Source organism: Nanorana parkeri, unplaced genomic scaffold, assembly GCF_000935625.1.
Source record: "Nanorana parkeri isolate BGI_ZX_2015 unplaced genomic scaffold, ASM93562v1 scaffold1637, whole genome shotgun sequence".
NCBI lineage: Eukaryota > Metazoa > Chordata > Amphibia > Anura > Dicroglossidae > Nanorana > Nanorana parkeri.
This window is the reverse complement of record NW_017307905.1, coordinates 23,172-26,937: the sequence shown is the minus strand read 5'-3', so window position 1 is coordinate 26,937 and position 3,766 is coordinate 23,172. Positions and strand designations below refer to the sequence as shown.

The following is a 3,766-nucleotide window of genomic DNA, read 5'->3' as shown; positions in this document are numbered from 1 at the left end:
GATAGATAGATAGATAGATAGATAGATAGATAGATAGATAGATAGATAGATAGATAGATAGATAGATTAGATAGATAGACATTTGTAGGCTATGTATTAGACAGATAAAATATAATTGTCTGCTAGTTGCTCTGTTTTGCGCAGAGATCCGGGCAGTGAGTGGTCAGTAATGTGCAGAGCCATCGGCTCTGCGCAGCATGCCACCAACTGTCAGCAGGCGGGTGCGTGCATTGTGTGTGATCTGTGCATTGTGTGTGATGTGTGCTGGGTGTGTGATCTGTGCAGGGTGTGTGAAGTGGTTAACAGTCTGCACACATGAAAACTTCCTCTCACAGTTCTCTTCTCCACTAAGAATAGATTTCTGGAGGCCGCCGCAGGCTCTGATCGTAACGACATTCTGATTTGTACCCACCGCGCACATGGACGCGGAGAGTGTGAAATCACCACCGAGCGATGACAGATGTCGGCATGTACAATACTCACAATATATATACATCTGTTGTATTTATTCTTACAGATCCAACGTATTCTGCTGAAGTCTGCTACAGGAAGGACGGAGAGAATAAATGATAACAATCCAAACCTGACTGACACAGGCGAAATGATGAGACCTCCAACCGTCAACAAACAAGAGTCTCAGACCATAATAACAACATGTCACTTCTATAGAAAATGAATGTATCACTTAAAAAATATATTTTCATAAAATATTATATACTGTATCTGTGTATTTCTGATTGGCATTGTAAACTGTAACAAGCTGGACCTCCCAATACACAGAGAATGCTGACTGCATGCGGGATAGAATGAGGGAACTCTGCATGTGCTTTTCCTCTTATCAGAGTCACTAATTACATACAGCTCATACACAGGTATAGGAGAGAGGAAAACTTATTGCAACAGACAGATAGATGGATAGACAGATAGATGGATAGACAGATAGATAGATAGATAGATAGATAGATAGATAGATAGATAGATAGATAGATAGATAGATAGATAGATAGATAGATAGATAGATAGATAGATATCAGTACTGTATTGCAGGAGTGAGAATGACCTTTAATAATTGAAGAGAAATAGATTCCTAAAATGTGGTATGTCTGCATTTATACCATACAATGTTATTTAATTAGATATCTAATGTTAATGAGATAATTTAATGGATAAATATAAAATAACATAAAGCAAATGCTAGTAAATAATACATACTGGGTCATGTTTGTTTCTATTGTTGTGTTTTATTGATAGAAAGATAAATAGATAATTTTAGATGAATATAAAAAATATATAGATAGAAAGAGAGAGAGAGATAATATAGATAAAAGAGATAGAAAGATAGATAAATGGATGGGTATATATTTTAGATTAATATTATAAGTAGATAGATCGATACTATAGATAAAAGATAGATGGATAATATAGATTAATATAATAAAACAAGAGAGCGAGAGAGATGAACGATAGATAGATAGATAGATAGATAGATAGATAGATAGATAGATAGATAGATAGATAGATAGATACAATTAGACAGATTCCTAACATATATTAATATATAATAAAATCTTACTACAGTTAATTATATATTTCAAAAGATAATTAGCTAAGACAAAAAGTTAGATAACCAAAAACAGTAGAAAGTAGATAGAATGTGGATGGATTGATTGACAAGTAGATTACAGATAGATAGATAGATCGATATGAATGATATAGTAATACACACAGTCACAGTACATAGAAGGTAATGGGACATAAATACACAACAATTAGAAGGTAATACAAGGGCATACCACCCAGAGACTTACCCGTGTCACAGTCCATGTGCCACCAACACGCTACATGACCCTTCTCCTTGTCCACAATGTGAGCCAAGACGGATCCACAATATTTGGGGGGGTCGAGTATCTTCGACATGAAGTTTTAGGGGCTCTGGCCGGATTTTGCCTGCATGGTTGATGCATGTAGAGAATCCACTTTGCAAGGGGGAAGGTGGAGTTAGTCTACAGTAAGGGGAGGGAAGGTTAGTGGAGTCCAGTACAGGAGAGGGGGGGGTATTTCCTTCTCTCCTTGGTCTGAGGAAGTCTGGGTCTATAGATAAGAGACAGGGGTCCGGTCTGCCCAGACTGATAAGAACACAATCCCTCAAATCCCTCCCTCCATGCCAGAGTCATTTCATATACTATTATGTGTGGGTCGCACTTCTTTTTTTACATTAAGAAATAATGGGTTGCGGATACTTTTTGGGCAGTGCATTGCTGGAAATGTAATATATTTAGCCTGTGCACTGGTTGTGCAATACGGTTGGGATAAACTGGCAAAACCACCATAAGCACCATTGATTACCATAGCAGAGCAGACAGTAGATTGGGGGAGACCCAAAGCAACCAATCAGAAATCAGCATTCCAAGTAGACCAGAACTTTAACAAAAATGTAATATATTGCAGCTTACCGATCCTTAGATGTGGCGGCTGCATTTGTGTTTTTCAGGCTTTTTTCCCTGTTAATACATTTCCTGTTCTCGGGTTGTCACCCTAGTACATGAAGTGTTTTAGGACTACAGACCAACCCTCATCTCGATAACATGGGTGTGATACAGGTGTTCTGTAGTCTACCGAGAGACCTGGGAACCATGCTAGATGATAACAGTCAGCAGAGGCGGAGACCACGAGAAGTTCACAGAATTTCTGGCAGAACCAACAAGTATTTTTTTGCACTTATTGAACAGATACAACAAAAAGCTTCCGGTGGTTTATTTAAGAGACAAAAGGGAAGCAAATAAAAGAAGTTGATTGTTAGGCCTCATTCAGACGGGTGGTAGGCTCCACCCCTCAGAGGGCGGTAGAGCAGCGGCTGCCAGGCATTTAAGTGGCGATACCGCTGCCTCCTTTTTTTTCATCCCAGTGGGGATTTTCATCTGCAATACCACGCCACAACCGTGTTACTTACTAGTGACCCCTGAACTCTGTGTCACTACTGACACCTGAACCCTGTGTTACTTACTACTGATCCATGCGTTACTTACTACTGACCCCTGAAATCTGTGTAATTTATAACTGACTCCTGAACCCTGTGTTACTTACTACTGAACCCTGCGTTACTTACTACTGACCCCTGAACTCTATGTCATTTACTACTGACCCCTGAACCCTGCATTACTTACTACTGACCCCTGAACTCTGTGTCATTTACTACTGACCCCTGAACCCTGTGTTACTTACTACTGAACCCTGCGTTACTACTGACCCTTGAACTCTGTGTCATTTACTACTGACCCCTGAACCCTGTGTTACTTACTACTGAACCCTGCGTTACTACTGACCCTTGAACTCTGTGTCATTTACTACTGAACCCTGTGTTACTTACTACTGACCCCTGAACTCTGTGTCACTTACTACTGACCCCTGAACTCTGTGTCACTTACTACTGAGCCTGAACTCTGAGTTATTTACTACTGTGCCCTAGTCATGATCCTTGCACGCCATGCGTTACCTACTGATGACCTCTGTACTCCATGTGTTACTGACTGATGACCCCTGTACTCCATGCATTACCCACTGATGACCTCTGTACTCCATGTGTTACCTACCAGGGAACATGCGGTCAGTGCAGGCAGGTGGGGCAGAGCCTCACCTAGAATTATGGAGGAAAAAGCTGTCAGCTTCATGTCTGAAGCTGACAGCTTTTTCTCCATTCAGATCGGCATCTAACTGGTTACACAGCAGGGAAATCCTCCCCGCTGTGTAACCTGTCATGGACAGAGCA

At 40.5% G+C, this 3,766-nt stretch overlaps 1 protein-coding gene across 1 annotated transcript in view; it reads right to left on the bottom strand.

Moving 5' to 3' along the window:
• LOC108799128 (protein lyl-1-like) overlaps positions 1–1,865 on the bottom strand; it is a 24,912-nt gene extending 23,047 nt beyond the window's left edge. Inside the window, exon 1 of the mRNA XM_018570947.1 lies at positions 1,809–1,865. The gene's annotated coding sequence lies outside the window, so the exon portion shown is untranslated. The remainder of the gene's footprint in view (positions 1–1,808) is intronic.
• Positions 1,866–3,766: the final 1,901 nt, after the last annotated feature.